Consider the following 18,596-nt stretch of genomic DNA (forward strand, 5'->3'; position numbering starts at 1 on the left):
AGGCGTGCGCCACCACCGCCCGGCTGAGAAGTCACTTTTACAACATAAAGTAAAAAGGTCCCAAATCACATGAATTGGAACCACCTGTATTTAAATTTCTGGGTAGGTGCCCCTAGGAGAATAATTAGATAGATTTAAATACCTGAAATCTATTTTCTTGACCTGATCACTGAATCTCCTTCAGTGTTTTATTTTGCAGAACGCAGTGATGAAGCAGCTGAGGTCAGTAAAAAGGGCATTTTACACGTTAGGGTAGGAGAGCCAGCAGGGCAGGGCCACGCTCTTTAAGTGTCTGCGTGCTTAATATGTCTTTATCAGCTACAAAGACATTTAAAACCTTAGGACTTAAGTAATCTCATTCAGAATGTATTTTAGTTTGCTTTAAAAACGCATCTTGCCGGGCGGTGGTGGCGCACGCCTTTAATCCCAGCACTCGGGAGGCAGAGCCAGGTGGATCTCTGTGAGTTCGAGGCCAGCCTGGACTACCAAGTGAGTCCCAGGAAAGGCGCAAAGCTACACAGAGAAACCCTGTCTCGAAAAACCAAAAAAAAAAAAAAAAAAAAAACGCATCTTGTTAATTACCAAAATGGAAAGTGAGCTTAATCTGCATGACCTTCAGCCAGTATGATAATAGTCTTTGATTTGGGGGAAGTTTTCTTTAAAAGCCAGTATGTTGGCTGGGCGGCGGCGGCGGCGGCGGCGGCGGCGGCGGCGGCGGCGGCGGCGGCGGCGGCGGCGGCGGCGGCGGCGGCGGCGGCGGCGGCGGCGGCGGCGGCGGCGGCGGCGGCGGCGGCGGCACACGCCTTTAATCCCAGCACTTGGGAGGCAGAGCCAGGCGGATCTCTGTGAGTTCGAGGCCAGCCTGGGCTACCAAGTGAGTTCCAGGACAGGCACAAAGCTACACAGAGAAACCCTGTCTCGAAAAACTAAAAAAAAAAAAAAAAAGCCAGTATGTCAAAGTACTGACTTTTCTTTTAGACCAGAACAAAAATTTCAGCATTAAAATAAACTATGAATCCCTCAAAACCTTGGAGTACATAATAGATGAAAAACTAAGGTTTTTCTCCACTATCTGGAACTGATCTTAACTGTTCACACATTACTCTGGTGTCTAGAAAGCACTTGTACAGACATGCTTACTATAGCAGATGCAATCTGGAAAATGCTCACACAGTTAATTTTATCACAATTTAATTCTATTTTTTTTATTTATTTCATTATTTATTTATTTTATTTTTTGGTTTTTCAAGACAAGGTTTCTCTGTGTAGCTTTGTGCCTGTCCTGAAACTCACTTGGTAGCCCAGGCTGGCCTCCAACTCACAGAGATCTGCCTGGCTCTGCCTGCCGAGTGCTGGGATTAAAGGCTAAACAATAAAATAATCTTAAAAATATTTTTAAGACTTATTTGTAGTATTTTGTTTTTTTTGGTTTTCTATACACATGTATTCCTTACTTCAAAATGTGAAAAGCTCAAGGCAGCTGGGATGGCCTCCCTGCACTCAGTAGGCAGAGGAAGAAGGAGAATTACCACAAGTTGAGGCCAGTCAGGAATGCAGAGCAAGACTTTGTCAAAACAAACAAACAAGTAGCTAAGTTTGGTTTTATACAGCCAAGTACAGGATATAAGAGACAGTCTATGGCTGGTTGTATACAGCGTGGACAGGATGTAGGAGACAGTCTGTATGGTTGGTTGTATATAGCATGAACAGGATGTAGAAGACAGTCTGTATGGTTGGTTTTTTATATAGCATGAACAGGATGTAGAAGACAGTCTGTATGGTTGGTTTTTTATATAGCATGGACAGGATGTAGAAGACAGTCTGTATGGTTGGTTTTTTTATATACAGCATGTACAGGATGAATATAGGACACACAATGTGTATGGTTTTGTTTCCCCACAAACATCCCAATCTCAGTCCTGGAGAACTAGAATATTCAACTCCAGACTGAGAAGAAAGGCTCCCTAGATAAGGCCAGGAGGGCCCCGCCCAACCCTGCTTTCTTGCAAAGGTGTGACCAGGATGGAGGATGGCTCTGAATCCTGATTGTTGCAAGACTCAGTGGCTGCAGCAGGGCTGGCTGAAGGGGCACCAGGGCTGACTGGAGCACAGCTGAGTCCTTGTGAAGCTCGGACTGCTGTCTTATGAGTGAGGCTTCGCATTCCATAGGTGCTGGAGGGGAGCAGAGGGCCGAGCACAGAAAAATACACAGCAGGAATGGGGACGATTCCTCCAGCATGAAATCCACAGTGTTTGACATTGGTGTCCATAGAACAGATCTTAAAAGACCCAGAGTGGTGTTCCCTCCCTTGATTCCTTGATTGCTCTCTGAAAAGCTGAAAGAAAACACACCCGACTTCCAGGTAACAGCCCCACCTAAAGTTAGATTAGATGAAGGAAGGAAGCGTGTGGCTGGCCAGTACACTGATTTCTCAGCCTTATTTGTACTTCAGGCATGTCCTATCTCCTGTCTGCTATCTGAGATAGTAATCTTAGGAGGAGTCGCTTTGAGACACAGTGATAACATATAGATATCTTGGGCCACTGAGGTTTTATTCACCGTTTTATGACATAGTATCACTTTGTGCTTGCAACCGCCGTGAGAACAGTAGGGAACGGAACACTGATCTTCCAGAACTTGTGTGTCCTGCTTGGCGGATTCTGGCTTTCTAGAGAACACCCGCAACAGTGCGGTGTGTTGAGAGGCCTTCACAAGAGCCCCCTCCCCCGTCCATGAGTAGGTTGTAAGCATAACAAACGCGCTATTAAACTTGGCTTTCAGTGCTTGAAAGAGATTGGTGAATAAGTACAAGTGAGATTTTGGGGCTCTGGGGAGTCATTTCACTGAAGTCAAAGGACTGGTTGGTGTGGCCTGGCACCTGGCGTATAAAACATGGCCCTGCTGGGGAAAAGGACAGTAATTTGGGACATCTTCATTAATTCCCTAACTTCCTTTATCTGTAAGTTAGAAAAAAAATCAATACTCACCCTTACTCAGTTTGGATATGGAGTTAAATGCCAGATAAAGTCCTCTACAAGCAAAGTAATGCTTACACTTTTGTTTTTTAAATGGTGGCCTGACAAAGCACCCTGGAGTGATTGCCTCTGCGTTAGTTCTTGAGGGAAGAACTCTGGTAATAACACCGCAGATCTTGAATTAGAAATCACGGGTGGGGAAATTATTCTCAAAAAAACCTCAGATCAAGGAGTTGACTTTTGATAGGTACAAAGATAGGATAATGTTGGGCAGTAGTAGTTTCAGTAGTAGTTTCAGCTAACTGACTTTGAGGTAAGATGGGGGATGCATTTGTGAGACATACTCTTTTAAAAAGTGACTATGTATTTGTGATTTGTGTGTAAGTAGGCCGAACATTCCACTTGGTTTCTTGTTTTGTCTCTTTTGAGGTATCAGACGTCTCATATAGCTGGGGATAGCCTGTGCTTCGTGCCTCCCTCTCCCAAGTGTTGTGATCACAGGTGGCACCATGGCCAGCTTCCCTGTGACTTCTTGAGCTGGAAAAACAGAAGGCGACTCTTCTCTTCTGCCATTAATCTATATTGGATAGTAATTTTTGTCCTTGTCTGAAAGGACAATGGGCACATATATATATATAGCCTATGATAATTTCATATAACATAGATTTATTGAAAATCAACATAAGGTATTCATGATCATGTACATTCATCTTTTTCGTAACACTTCTCCCTCTGAAATTATTTATGAATGTGTTTGTCTCCTGGAGTTTAAACTTTGCATGAGCACACAGCTTATCTCTAACTGCTTCGGCCCTAGTCTCTAGAACATGCCTGGCATATATTTACTGAATGAATGACTCTCATAACTTATGTGGAGGGAGGAAGAACGTGTATGTGCCATGCATTTTGTTTGTGTGTTGAGGGTGGCGTGGAGAGCAGAGTGGCATTCCCAGATGAGAATGTGGGAGGAAAAACAGCATTTGAGATGCTTTGGGGGCAGAATATCCCAGAGGTTGACGAGAAAAAGGAATTTTGATTGGCATGAACAGGATGCCTTAAGTCAACCATAATGTTTAGTTTTTCAAGTATAGATATGGGATAATGATTAAAATCCTGTATCAGTTGATGATGTTCCTTATTATAGACTCTGTTTCTACCCTAACCCTCCCTTCTGCTTTGCCTAATCATCTTATGGCCTTTCTACATACTACGATGCTTGCTGAAGCCATTTTACTATAGGTACTTACAAACTGCTGAATGCTTTACCAACAAAGCATGCCCATGGGATGGCCTTGGAGAGAGAGTGGCTTGAATTTAGCGGGGTGGGGGGTGGGGTGGGGGTAGGGGTGGGGAGTGGGGGTGCTGTGGGACGGTCTGTATGTCAAATTGCTCTGATTGGTCAATAAATAAAACACTGGTTGGCCAGTGGCCAGGCAGGAAGTAGGTGGGACAAGGAGAGAGGAGAATTCTGGGAAGCAGAAGGCTGAGGCGGAGAGACACTGCAGCCACCGCCATGACCAGCAGCATGTGAAGATGCCGGTAAGCCACCAGCCTTGTGGCAAGGTATAGATTTACAGTTTGTAAGCAATATAAGTCTCTGTGTTTACTTGGTCGGGTCTGAGCTGCTGTGGGACTGGCGGGTGACAAAGATTTGTCCTGACTGTGGGTAAGGCAGGAAAACTCTAGCTACAAATGGCGCCCAACGTGGGGCAAGAGTTTCTACCTAAAACCTGAGAAAAGATTCTAAAACGGAGCTAAAAACAGCTTCCTAATTGTCTCTCTCAAATGAGCAGCAGCTGCCGGTTTGAGTTACTGGCGGGTTCCTGGCGTGTGAGCTCGATCTGCAGTATGGCGGGAATGAGGCCTCTGCAAGTGGCACATTAAGCTGCATGGTGGATTTAGCTTTTGCTAGTACAAAACAAAAAGAGGTTTCTGGGCTACACGCTGCTTTGATAAGAAGCATAGACCCACTATTTCCGAGAGTTGATGGCTCCCAGAGCTGGCGGAAAACGTACCACCGCCATGTTGGGAAGCTGAAGTGGGCGGAGCCAGCAGCCACAGCGCCGTTTCAGGCTTAAAAGGCTGCAGTTTAAGCAATAGGCTCAAGGTAATATAAAAAATAAGCCATGTAAAGATGGCTACCACACAGAGAATCTGGATTATGTTCTCTTTGATATTTGTAACTGAAGAAAAACATTTGATTGCAAAAGCTGTTGAGTTATGCAAAAATGTGTATTTTAAAGGTACCTTGACTTCAAAATTTGGATATAAGGATATGTTGCTTTGGAAAGGAGGCTCTGTTTTTGTTTCTACAGAAAGCCAGAGGCTATGGATTCGTTCCAGATTAAGATACATCAGGTTTGACCAGCCAAGACCACCTGAAAGGTCTCTGATGACACCATGGCCCAGATGATCCAACATCCAGAATCATTTCAAGGCAACTGGCTCAGACAATACGGTCTCACGGACTACTCCATGATCCTAAAATTTTCTTTGTGTCCCCATAAGATACAGCGCCCCCCTCCAGCAGGAAGTAGTAAGAGAAGCTACGCCCAAATTCCCAAATATACCAAGCTGACTTTGGAGATGCGTAAAAGTTAAAACCTTCCTTTTAAAAAAAAGAAAGGGGAAGTGCTGTGGGACAGTCTGTATGTCAAATTGCTCTGATTGGTCAATAAATAAAACACTGGTTGGCCAGTGGCCAGGCAGGAAGTAGGTGGGACAAGGAGAGAGGAGAATTCTGGGAAGCAGAAGGCTGAGGCGGAGAGACACTGCAGCCACCGCCATGACCAGCAGCATGTGAAGATGCCGGTAAGCCACCAGCCTTGTGGCAAGGTATAGATTTACAGTTTGTAAGCAATATAAGTCTCTGTGTTTACTTGGTCGGGTCTGAGCTGCTGTGGGACTGGCGGGTGACAAAGATTTGTCCTGACTGTGGGTAAGGCAGGAAAACTCTAGCTACATGGGGGGGCTTGCTTCCCCGGCACAACACCCCCTCCTCCAGGTGAAGTTAGCGGCTGTGGCTCCACCTCCTAGCTCTTGCTGGAAATCACTGGGTCCAACACATCCCTCCTTCTCTCTCTCCCCAGACCAGGCAGCTCCCTAGCCTACCCCGCCCTTGCCCCCACCCCCTCAAGGAGTCTCTGTTCGTTTTCTGATTTTTTGGCTTCATTTCTTTTCTTTTCAGTTTAATCCCTGGGATAGTCTTGAGTCCTGGGCCTCTCGGTCTTCTAATCCAGCTGTCCTAACAAAATGAAGGTCAACTCAGCCATTGCTTCCCTTGCTTTTGCTTTAAAGTTAGCGAGGGAGCCCAAGCAAATCAAATAGACCAGCTGATTAATCAGCCATGTCACCAAGACAACAGTCCCATCAGTGTTCCCACAGATGCGTGGTCAACTTTGTATTCCTCTCTGCTTGGCTCCCTTTCCTAGCACAGTGACTACTTAGATGTTTCTGGATAGCGTTTGCTCTCTCTCCCCTCCCCTCCCCTCCTCTTCTTCCTCTTCTCCCTCCCCTCCCCTGTTTCCTCCCCCCCCCATACTAAACACCTGCTGCTCAGGGGAGTTGGGTTGATAGCTCTCTTCACATCCCTCTTCCTGCCACTCTCAACCCAGCCTTCCTCTTTGCTTGTCAGTCATAGACAAGGTTAATAAATGTAACCTTGCTGAATCCTCACAGTAGTTCACTGAAGGAACTACCATCATTATCCTCATTTATTGATGCCCAGAGTTTTACAGAAAACCAGTAGGAAATCTGAACGGAACCTCACGTTCTTTGTCCCTCCGTCCCGTTTGTGGCCTCCACTGCAGAGCTGGTCGGGCAGTTTCTCAGGTGTGGTCCTTTTCTCCACCTCAAGACTCATCTGTGTTTTCCCTTAGGCCATTCTTTGCTGATGCTCCTCAGTGTCCCTACCGAAGCCCTTCCAGGCCCTTCTCCATCACGTACTGTCACCTCATTAGCAGATCTTTGTTAGGGACTGTCATGTCAGGTATTAAGGACTCAAGTACCTCAAAACCCAGCATGCAAAAAATGCACCCCTTGTCAATCAACCTAGAACTTTTCATTCGAGCAATTAAAGCATCCAATATGTCCCCGTGGCTCAGATCCCTCCTTAGTCTGCAAAGCTGCGGCCGTTAATCTGACAAAGCATGGGGTACACACATGCTTGATAGGTGGATGAGATAATTCTAGGTCCAGTGAGCTACGCTTGAAAGTGTCATCTTCCTTCCTGCCTGTTAATAAAAAGCTGCATATGTCAGTGTTCAAATCCCTGTAGCTCCTGCTCTCCTCATTTCAGACTCAAGAACATTCTGGAAGCAACCGTTTGCCATTATGGAAGGATTTCTTGCCTTGAAGGCATTTCAACACCTGAAACGTGGGACACAAAGGAATCTTCAAGTTCATATTTTGCCACTTCTGGTGGTCCTCATGCAGAGGGTAATTTTGTCCCCAGAGAACACTGGCCATGTCTAGAGAGGTGCTCTTAGCCCTCAGGGAGGAGAGGAGAAGGGCAGTGGTCAGGCTAGCAGGTAGAGGTTTGAGATACAGATAAACACCCTATACAGTGCAGAGGACCTCATCTGCAATGAAGAATTTTCACCGCCAGTTGATAGTCACTGATCTAGAAGGTAAATGTCAGCAGAATTGTGTGCCTATGTTCTAGGGTGGGGGTGGGATCCATCTGGGGACCCTGAGTGAGCCTTCAGGAAGCTTGGAACAGAGCCACTGAAGGCAAAGCCCACGTTTTTGGGACCCACACAGTGGCTTGGCAGAGATGTATTTCATAGATCAAATAGTCTGTAGCCCCCACTAAATACATAAACCTTAACCTTGGTTTTTATTTGTTTCTAGGGATTGAATGCAGGACCTGTATATGACAAGCAAGCACTCTACCACTGAGCTGTATCCCCAATCATTTAAAATTAAACTCTAAAATGACTGAGAGCTGTCTAAAGTTGACTATGTAAATTATACTGATCACATTGTTATTGACTAATACTCTCCCTTAGCTCTAAATTTCCACTGTGACTCATATCTCTATCATTTATGATAAATAAATGTTATATACTTAAGCATGTTGAAGATCCCATGAAAGCAAAACCCAAGAACAGCTATAAAAAGGGGAACAAACCGTCTTGCAAAAATATTGTCTGATTCCCACTTAGATGTATGAGCTGATTTCTTCTTGACAGTAGTTCCTGAATCTGGCAGTGGATCTGAACCCCATAAGAACTGGCGACAAGGCTGCAAATCTTGATTTAAAAGAGCAGCGACCAACTCCAAGTGATTGTGACAGCCACGCATGACCACATGGGTAGTCGGCTTGTTGAGGCTGATGCCGAAGCAAGTTTGACATGAAGTCAAGATTTTTGCAGTGTTCAATCTGAAGCTTGAAAATGCTGCAGGCACCGCAGCTTCCCCACCCCCTTCCAGGGAGTAAAGCCTGTAGGCAGGAGAAAGGGAATGTGTTAAGACGCGATTAGTAATCTTTTTACCACAATAAGGGCATTGACGTCATTGCAGCCAAGTCAGGTTGAGAAAGGGTCGTCTATTTTTAATTTCCTGTGATGTGAATAGAATAATCAAAATTGATTATTAATTTGAGCGGTAAGAAGCTGTTCAACTAAAGGTAATGAAGCGGAAACTACCAGTGTCTCGGTGAATAGCGTAATTGCATTTGGTCCCTAGAAACTGCCACATCAATCTGATTATGTATAAACGAACAGAGCCTTAATTAACATTTTGATAAATATGCTGAAGCTGAGAATATAGACCGAGCAGGATAGATGAGCATCCCACTGTTTCCCACTCTGGGAAGTTTTCTCTTTTGACATAGGCCGCTGGACATGTATATCTTTTACACCGGTGTACCTGTGTAAATGAATGTATTTCGTTCCTATTGTTCTCCCCATTATGAACTTTGGAAGGAAACAGTTCATAGGTAAATAGACACAAGGGGGCGTGGCTAGAAAGTGGATTGTTGAGTGAATGACAAGGGTAAGGGCTTCTAGGAATGTGTTGCGTTTATAAGTAATAGCTGATCGTTTACGCTCATTCGCTGTGTCTTAATACCTGTGCCAAGTTTAAGTGTATGGTCTTCTTTAGTCATAACAGCAATGGTATGAGATAGGTACCATCATATATTTTGTTTTATAAATAAGGAAACAGGACATAAGCAAATCACCCCAAATTGAATAACTCATTAGTAATTGAATGCCTGAGTAATTTGAAAAGAGAACAATTCTGTCTGTACAATGGAAACACCTATTTTTAATTGAGATCATAGGTGACACTGAGTGTAGGGATTTCAGACAGCAATCCATGCATGCCTCAGAATACAGGGGAAACTACCCAAGGTGTGTGCCCACTCACTGATTTAAACCCACGCATGTATATGGAACAGGAAGGGCTGGGGAGAGACTCTCAGCCCATTTCCAATGGGTGGACCTCTCTAATAATAATTACAAAGAGTCACTGGAGGCCATTTGGCAAGAAGGAGTCACTAGGCAGAGCTTCCTCTGTGACATCTCAGGCTTGCCTGGGTCTTGAAGGGAAGGGATTAAAGAAAGGGCCAGACTGGAGCTCTCAAGTTGCCACACCCTTCGGCATTCTATTTGGAACTCAGCTTTTGTGCTCTCAAAAAACCTCCAGTTAATCCATGTCAGACACACACACACACACACACACACACACATACACACACACACACACACACACACACACACACACATGGCAAGAGAGTCTGAATGTTCAAGTTACAGATGGAAAACTGTCAGTCAGTCCCTCAGTCAGCGCCGTCAGTCCCTCGGGTTTTGTGTAGCATTGCTGGAGCCATGTGGTAAAATCCCACATGTGACAAGAGCCTCTGATGCCAGCTGTGGCTCCCAGAGAAGTGGCCCAGCAATGAGAGTCTCCAGCAGGAATGTGAGCAATGCAGAACCACCCTCTTCTGGAGGCTCACAGGCCAGGCCGAGCGAAGGCGAGCATCCGTTCTTCCCCTGGCCTTGGCTGCCAGGCCATCCCGGCCCCTCTAATCATTAAGCCTGGAGTGAACTTGGCAAATTTTCTGCTTTTTACAGACAACCCTGCTGCTCTTAGCATCTTGGAGGATTCATGAATACCCTCAAATCTCAAGAAGAAGAAGAGACAACTATTGAAATCTTCTGAGAGACTTGAGTGGGGAGGGCTGGGTTGGAAGGGCTGTGAAGAAAACTTGGCTGGATGCACGGATTATGATCATGAACACGAGAAGACATCCACATCTGAATGTAGTCTTTAGTTTTACTACTTGCTGTAACTTCAGATGAAATCCCTCTAGTGTTGTGACTGGTCCTGCTGATTGATGGCGGGTGAGGGGGTGAGGAGAGACAAACTTTTCTTGTTCTGAACTTCTATTTCCCTAGGATACACTGCCCTGGAAGTCTGTGGTGGCCAACAGTTGTGAATTTTTCTGCTCTCTGCTGCTGATGGCATGCCATTTGCTTTAGCTCAGACACTATTTCCGGACAGTGTTATCACTCTTGTTACGCTTCAAAAATACATTTATATTTATAGCAAAGCTATGTTCCTAAAATAAAGGAATGACTTATGACATATTTGACATCATTTACATGTTAAGCTGGAGCACATCAATTAATTAGTCAAGTCAGGCTTGAAAGGATTTTGATGTAAAAGCTTCTACTTAAAATGTTTATTCTTGACCTTAAATTGGAAGCATAGTCATACAGGAAGAATTTCTGGACAATCATTTCAATGAATAAGTGACATTTTATTTTTAAATGTGAAATGTATCTACTATTATGGTATTTGTGAGTGTGGGAAAATGGTTCCAAATGAATCCGGACTTTTCTTCCCTACAGTTGTGCCGTCTTACTCTTGTTCCTCAGCTCTCTTGGGAATGAACTCTCGGCTGCTTCCTTCCCAGAGTACATGGGGGACATAGAACTCCAACACGCATGTAAATGAGCACGTGACCTTGTCACGCTGAGAGAGGTTTCAGGTATCACTTCTCACATTTTAACTTTGAGGGCCTCAAACCGGACCTTACCATACCAAGTCACGCTTTATAGTTTTAAACCACAGATATATCTCTTGTAGCTTGCCAAAACACGAAGATATCGGCCAATAGAAGGGCTTTCGGAGCCACCCTCGGCACAAATCAGCATTTCATGCAGTAGCTTCTCTGATGGAAATATAATGGGCCACGGTACAAAGCCAGACAGAACAGGTACCGAGGTAAGCAGATGAGTTGATGCAAGCCAAAGATTGGTTCACCGCAGAAGGCTCTGGTCTTCCAGAGAGGGCTGGGGAGAGCTGTCAGTCAGTGACCTACCATTGCCCTCCACACTTGCCACAAAAGGCATACAAACTGGACAAGACGAAAAGCTTAGTCAACCTAAAAGGAGTGGGTTTTGGTTTAGCATTTTTGTTTTTTGTTTTGTTTTGAGACAGGTTCTCAAGTAGCCCACGCTGGCTTCAAGCTCTATTACCTAGTGGTAGTAGAGGAGGATATTGACTTTTGCTTCTCCTGTGTCTACCTAGAAAGTGTTGGGATTACGGGTGCATCCCACCATACTCGGCCCAAAGTAACAGAACTTATGGTACTTTAGCAGAAAAAATACTGTTTTTCTAGATAAAGGGACTATGGAAAGGGTCAATTATGGGGCTTTATCAGTTGATCACTGTGTATCAGGTACTAAAGTATTTTCCTTTACTTCTTTAAGTCTAACAAACTCATCAGAGAGTACTTTCTAGTTTAATAATAATAATGTTGAAAAGGTAAAGTTACCTATGGCATAGAGAAGCCCTCTACCTAAAACTAAAGCCAAATTCAAACCCAAATGGTCAATGGAAGAGATTATAGTCTCTACAGCGAAAATATGCTGCCCCACAGGAAAAAAAAATTAAAACATTAAAGAAAGTAAGAACATTTGAATTTTTTTTCCCAAATACTTGACACAAAACCTCACCTGGCAAGTGAGGATTTTGTGTGCCAGTGGCTAGGTTTCCGTCATTTTTGATGTCATTGGGCCCAAGAGCAGGATGTAGGCAGACTTCCTTCGAGACGGTGCTGGCAAAGGAACTAAGCTTACTGCAGAGCACAGGCTAGTCCTTGCTTGAAGGATAGAGGGAAACTGACTGTCTGCAGACCTGAAGGAAGCTTGCCGGTCTAAGCTAACATCTTCATTTTGTATGTGAAAAGCAATGAGGTGACTTTACTGGGTTAGGGACAACCAGTGTGCCAGGACCTGTCTCCAGTTTTCCTCACTGCATTCTTTCAGCTACACTAAGTTACTGGTTACCTCCAGATTCAGGAGAGACGATTTTCCACTTTTTTCTCTAGGGTTTTTCATTTTGTTTTGATAAAAGCTAATAAATTAATCTTTGAATTTTTCCTTTGTTTTTAAGAAAAGGAAAAAAAAAAAAGGTAAATGAAACGTGTCCGGATTTCTCAAGAGCATTTGGATTTCATGAGTTGTGCATTTCCTACAAAAGGGGCCAAGCCCAGCAATTTAATTTTCTTAGGCTAAGAGCTTTGATTAAAGCCTTCACCTTGACAAATAATTGGTTTGGGGACTAGGGGAGTCGAGATAATTTGGAGATATGATAAACAGTCCCTCATTTATTCAAGCAGATCCTCGTTGCGTGCCCAACATGGCTGAGACACCATGCATGCTAGGTACGGGTTGGACAAACACACACACATTACAGCACAGTCCTGTCCCTTGAGGGGAGAGTTTCTCCCAGTCTCCCCTCTGAGCAAAGGAGCTGCGTATTCACTCTTGCTTCACTCAAGTCAGACTGGTGTCTCCCAAGGTGCAATAGGAAGGCTCTGTGTGGTATTCCATAGGACTTCAGGTGGCAAGAGACAAGCATTTTAAAGAAATAGTTATGTATTATTTCACTGGATGAAAATGTACTTGTGTATTCAGTGTGGTTCTGTACTCATTTCAATGCAGAAAAGCCCAAACAGCCCACGTACATATATTGAATAATACTGAGCATCTACAGCGTAGGCCGCGGCGCTAACTCTTTTAACCCACTTTGCTCAGGTCATGCAAGCTGTTTGCTTAGGCATTCTCTCTCTCTCTCTCTCTCTCTCTCTCTCTCTCTCTCTCTCTCTCTCTCTCTCTTTTGTTTCATTTTTGTTTTGTTTTCTTCTTGTAGCAGTGGGGGCTGAACCAGGCCCCCATGCCACCTAGTCAATAAGTCTTCTGCTCTGACGTTTCATAAATATGGCGATATAGATTTTTAAGAATGCAGAAGATTGAACTCATAGCATGGACTGCATTTGCTGGATTTCTCTGTCCACCCCCTACATTCATTTAAAGATATATAAAAATAAAATGGGGTGGGGGGGGCAGAATCCCCCAAAATTTAAGAAGGTGTGTCAGAATGCTCCAGCTTCCTATGCTTCTGGAGGTTGACAGTGATTCTGCGTGTGGAACGCGTAACCACTCTACTGTTAATTCTAAGCAGTTCAGTTCCCTCTCAGGAGCATGTTTTTAGGTACATGTGTGAAAATTGATTAGCGTTATTTTGCATACCATTTGATTTAACATGCTTTACTTGTAAAAACACACACCATTGCTTTTTATTATCATTCTATGGCTACCTTCTAATTAAGGCAAATAATTACTCACTTTCTCGTTTTTTAATTCAAAGATGTGCAGCTGTGTTTGTATTACAAACAGCAAACACATCGGAACTAATCAGTAGTAACAAGCCGTGTTAAATTTCCCTGTTCAGTGAGGTGGTTGATCGGAGAGCTAGCGTCGGCGACCTCACTCTGCGCATCTGGATAACCGATAGGCTTTTTGTTATGTCCTGGCTAGCTCACACACTGACGTCACTGCTTTGTGGGCTCCTGATGTGGGCCCAGACTGTGATGGCTGCATATATGTGAAACCTGTAGCAGTCTGGAGGCGACCTCAACCTCAGCGTGCCCAACCAGAAAATCCTGGAAAGGAGGAGAAAGAGAGGGAGGAGGAAAAGACAGAGAGAAGAAGATAATAGCCGACTCCCTCCCAGCCCAAGCTCCAGTGAATTTGATTTCTCAGATTTGGGGCTAATAGATAAGCATTTGAACTTTATCATGGGGTCTGGAGAGATGGTTCAATGGCCAAGAATGTGTACACTTTGGTACTCAGCAAAGACATCCACTCAGTGTTCCTCAAACTTATAATGGAGTTGGGGCAGTCTAGCCCACACAGAGCATCTCTTGAAACACAGTTTGGGAACAGGTTGATCTATGCCACATCACTGCCTTTATTAACTCCACAGTTGGTTCAGGAGAACTTGAAGTTTCTGTCCAGTCCTTCCTCTTACCCTTGGGCCCCAGGTGTTAACTAGTAGTTTTATATCCATTAGATGCTGTTAGCAATTACCTGAGATGAGCCAAGTAGCAGGATCCCGCTGGAGTTGGGATTTAAATAAAAAGCCCTAACATGGAAAGACTGAATTGCTAACATACAAGTAATCCTCCATTACTGAAATTGGTGTAGGCTGTAATAACTAGAAAAAGTCACTTCCTAATATATGATTCATAGTCTTGTCTCCCGACCCTTGTCTCACAATCTCAAACTAAGCATGAACAGCTCCTGACTTGATTCTGTAAGGAACAGGCGAGCCAATGGAACTAGACAGCCTACAGATAATGGATGCCTTCTCCGAGAGGGCCCCATAGCTCCTTCTGTACAAAACATCCCTCTTCTGGAGCCACCACGCAGAGATGCCAGGTGGTCGTGGGTGGCAGTGACATCAGTAAAAATTCCTCTTATCCGAGGGATGCAGAACTATTACTCAAAAAAATGTACCAGTTTAATTCTGGAGCCTCCCTGTTTCTCACCTTGGGTGGTAAAAATGACTCTGTGGATTTTCTCTGTGCTAACTAGGCAAGGACTCGGAGTGAACGATCTTTTCTTAGCCGGGAGAAAAAACGAAAATGTCTTTTCAGCACTCAGGAATCCCACTCCTCCACGTTCCTCCTGGAGCTGCCAGCTGGACGGACCCTCGGGCCCCAGGGCTTGAACTCTGCATCGTGCGTTGCACCAGAGTGTGCAGGCGAGAAGCCCTGCGCCAGGAGATAATTGCTGCACACAGGGGGGATCATGATTGGCAGTTGAAAAGCTTGGAGTCGGAGTTCCTGTTAGCTGACATTTATGTGTGCTTTCCATTAAAATCCCGCCTTGTTCCTTTGTTCTTGGCACAGTGAAATCCAGCTTGGAACTAAATGGTGGAGGCTTGGCTCTTACCCTCACCTGCTGTGTGACCCTTTGTGATTTACTCAACCTCTCTGGGCCTGTGTTTCTTCACTTGTAGGGTGATGATTGTAAAACTAACTTAAGCTTGATGAGTTTTGTGATGTAAAATATGGAAATGTTCATCTCAGACCTGGCATGTGGGCAATTAATGAACAGTGAGCCCCTTTGTTTTCTCCCCCCACCCCCCACCACCTGGCATGTCAAACTTTGATCCAATCCCATCATTTTGAGAAGAAAATCAAGAACAAACTATTTCTTTGATTCTGCTTGTTTTCTTTGAAATACCAACACAGGCTATGAGAGGCTGATCCTGGAAGGCCCTACCTCAGTTTGTAGGAACAAAGCAGGTCTTGGGGAGAGAGGAGCAACTGCCCAGTTGGCTGGGGGAAGGAGATTGCCGCCAGCACCTCGTTCCAGCATCTGCCACAAGCTCTAGGTCTCTTCTCCCACTTTGTTCCGAGTGTCTGACTCAACACACCGTTTCTCCCCGTGTGGCTCCAAGCTGATGAATGGCTGTGTGTCCCTGTGCGGTCCTTATGACCCCACCGTGCGACTGTCATGAAAAAGCAGACACCAGGACACGCGAAGCTATGAAACATCTGGGTCCCTCAGACAAGGCTGGTGGGAATGGGGATTCTTTTCACGCCAGAATGCAACTCGGCAGTTTCTTAACAAGTTAAATTTGTGATGTCACCCAGCCATTCCGTTCTTGGGAATGAAGAGAAATGAAAACATACCCACTCTAAGACCTGTACAAGCATTTTTTTTTCCCAAGACAGTGTTTCTCTGCGTAGCCTTGGCTATCCTAGAACTTAGTCTGTAGACCAGGCTGGCCTCAAACTCACAGAGAGCTGCCTGCCTCTGCCTTCCAAGTGCTGGGATTAACGGCATACACCACCACCACCCTGCGTACATGAGTATTCTTAGCAGTATTAACAATGTCAATTGGAAATGCCTTGGTGCAGGGAAAGCGAAATCTCTTCAGAATAAAAGCAACGATGGCTGACATGTCATGGATGAACTTTAAAGCTATCGTACTCAGTGAAGGGAGGGAGATATAAAAGACAGACTGTATGATCCTATTAAATGGGAAACCAATGGAAACAAAGTATTTAGAGGCTTCCTGTGGCTTGGGATAAGAGACAGGACTGACTGGGAAACTGTCATGGGACTTATCTGGGGAATGTTGGAATTATTCCCAAACTGGATTGTGGTGATGATTATACAACTCTTAAAAAGTTCCTAGAACATTTCCATATTTAAAATTTATGACCTTACAACTGTACTTGAAGTTGTTTGGAATGTCTTACTGCTATATAATTCATAACGTTCTGTTATCAAATGTAGCAGTCACGGTAGTGCGAAATCTCGTGAGCTTGTATTCCTGGAAATGGACGGTCTCCGTCTATAGCTCGGCGGATAATGGTGCCAGTGGTGCAGCTTTTCAACTGGGCAAAGCACAGATCCGTGGGCAAAGCAGAGAAACAGGCTGATTTGGCCACAAAGCCGAAAAGAGAGAGGACACGGGGAAGCAGGGAGCAGCAGGCCAGAAGCCACTTCTGGTCATGAACATCAGCCACGGAGATGTCAAGGCAGGTGCCACAGGGTCTGCACCTGGCACCCACACGCCCATCTGCCACTTCCTGTCTTGGCTCTCCAGCCTCTGTCTGTCCTCTCCTACTTTTGATTTGGCTTGATTTATAATGATCTCCAATGGTCCATTCTTTTTCCTCTGCTGCTCCTCAGCTACCTGTGCCCCGGAGTGTCTCCTCTAGAGAGGCCTTTCTGACAAGGCTTGGTCCCTGTGTGCCACATTTGAAGCTTGCGAAATGTCTTTCTGGGTCTTACAGACATATACCAAAGCTGGGGGCTGGGACTATTCATTTGTGATTGATGATACAGCAGGAAATAAATGTGGTTGAGGATCTCCAAGAACCGCGAATGAATTCCAGCTCAGGACTGGATTGTTTAATACTGTCTTCTTTCAACTTCATCCAGTCTCAGTTTTTTGGTTTTTTTTGAGGCAGGGTCTCACTGTGTAGCCCTGGATGCCCTGGAACTCACAGAAGAGACCTTCCTGCCTCTGCCTCCCGAATGCCAGGATTACAGGTGTGCGCCACCAGTCTCAGCCCGTTCTCAGTCCTTCCAGGTCTGACTGAGCGCCAGACCACGCAGACAGCTGCTCCCAGCACTGACGGGTGCAGGGTTTTGTTTGTTTGTTTATTTGCTCTGCTGCGGACTGAAGCCAGGGCCTTGTCCATGTGTGGCAAGAGCTGCACTGCTAAGCTACATTCCCGGCCCACATGGGTGGGTGCAGTTCCAAAGACAGGTAAAGAAGAGTCAGAGACTGTGTGAGTCATCTAAGTATTAGCCCATTTGGCATACAAATGAAGCCTACTTAAAACCTACTTAAAGTTGAAAAGGTCCTGCAAGCCTACCTGGCAGCTAAATCATTGGGATTTTCAACTATGTGAGTCTTTTACTATAAGAAGCTTATAGTCCTTGGGAAATTATGGTTGATAATTACCAAGCAGTCATGATGGCCCCAGCACCTTGCTTAATCTTCCCAATGTCCCTGTACAGTAGGTGCAACAATTATTCCCATTTTACAGATGAGAGAAATGAGACCCATAGAGGTTCTCTGCTCAAGGGGATAGCTGACAGCACAACCAGGATTCAAGCCCAGGCCTTCCTGACCCTAAAGCCATTGCCCGTTGTCACTACCCGATGCATCTATCCAAACCTCAGGATGACAACTGTCTTACGAAATAGTCACCCTCGTTGTAGATGGGAGGCCATGAGAGGACAAAGAAATATGACCCTTAGAGACAAGTAGGCAGCAAGGTGCTTCTTTGTAGACCTCTGTTCTTGAGCACATCCCCCTCCCAGCCTCCACTGCATCTTAGCACGACACCAATTCCTCGCCAGTTCTTCAGACTGTCTTAACCAGTGCACTTACCCATGGCCCAGCTATAGGTTCTCAAGTCAGCCAGAACACTTCGGGCTCTCCTTTTGCTGGAAATCACCGGTGCAACTGAAAAGAAAAAGACCGTTTGTATTCGGGGCACCAGGTAATTAGAACCAGTAAAGAACCAGCTTTGTTTGGCTTCCATGTGGTTCAAAGGTTTTGGCATTTACCTCACTGCAGAAAGACAAAGGATTGGAGATGAAGACCATTATCCCACAGCGCATCTCTGCATAGGTTTTTAAGTCACCCATACTGGTCATTTGACTCAAGGTAAATGCTCACAGGGCAGGTTCCTTTAAGATCTCCCTTTGATGTGTCTTAGAGGTCCTTGTCTTAATTTGACATCAGACTGGAGTAGCTTGGGGGAGAACGATAAATCCTGACAGTGA

General features: G+C 45.0%; 1 protein-coding gene across 1 annotated transcript in view; it reads right to left on the minus strand.

Moving 5' to 3' along the window:
* Positions 1–18,273, minus strand: part of Frmd6 (FERM domain containing 6) — a 96,145-nt gene extending 77,872 nt beyond the window's left edge. Inside the window, exon 1 of the mRNA XM_076550541.1 lies at positions 18,199–18,273. The gene's annotated coding sequence lies outside the window, so the exon portion shown is untranslated. The remainder of the gene's footprint in view (positions 1–18,198) is intronic.
* Between the last annotated feature and the right edge of the window lie 323 nt (positions 18,274–18,596).

The sequence above is a fragment of the Peromyscus maniculatus genome, chromosome 14 (assembly GCF_049852395.1).
Source record: "Peromyscus maniculatus bairdii isolate BWxNUB_F1_BW_parent chromosome 14, HU_Pman_BW_mat_3.1, whole genome shotgun sequence".
Lineage (NCBI taxonomy): Eukaryota > Metazoa > Chordata > Mammalia > Rodentia > Cricetidae > Peromyscus > Peromyscus maniculatus.